We start from the raw sequence: 640 nt of genomic DNA on the forward strand, positions 1-640 counted from the left end.
CGGCCCCTCCCCCCACGGCCCCTCCCCCCACGGCCCCTGAGGGTGGAGGACGGGTAAGGGTCTCTGAGGCCTGGGACGCCCGCCTCCCGTGCCCTGCACAGAGGAGATGCCGGCCACGTGGACGCCGCCACATCCCTGTGTCTGCTGGTCTAGGGCAGTTTTGACAGCTCTGCAGCTCGATGCTCTTGGAACCCAGCTCAGAGCTCCGGCCCGTCACTCCAGACCCCACGCGAGGCCCGCTGGCCGTCCGGGGCCCTGCACCTGCCGGGGCACGGCCACTGCCGCCGCCGCTGCCAGCTGACACACCAGCCGGGCCCCTGGGCATGGCCGTCCCACCCCACTGCTTGACCCTTGTCCCGCCCCGCACGGCCTGCCACGTGTCACGGTCCACGAGACCCCACGAGACCCTGCCACGGGCCAGGAGCAGGCTGGGCTCAGGTCTGGGCCAGAGTTACTGCCACTGCCTGACCAAGGGGACACAGACTTGAGCTCCGCCACCCAGGGGACCTCCTCTCCACCCAGGGAGGACCTCCTCTCCACCCAGGGAGGACTCACCTCTCCACCCAGGGAGGACTCACTTCACCCAGGGCGGACTCACCTCTCCACCCAGGGAGGACCTCCTCTCCACCCAGGGAGGACC

This window comes from Dipodomys ordii, unplaced genomic scaffold, assembly GCF_000151885.1.
Source record: "Dipodomys ordii isolate 6190 unplaced genomic scaffold, Dord_2.0 Scaffold166, whole genome shotgun sequence".
Classification (NCBI taxonomy): Eukaryota; Metazoa; Chordata; class Mammalia; order Rodentia; family Heteromyidae; genus Dipodomys; species Dipodomys ordii.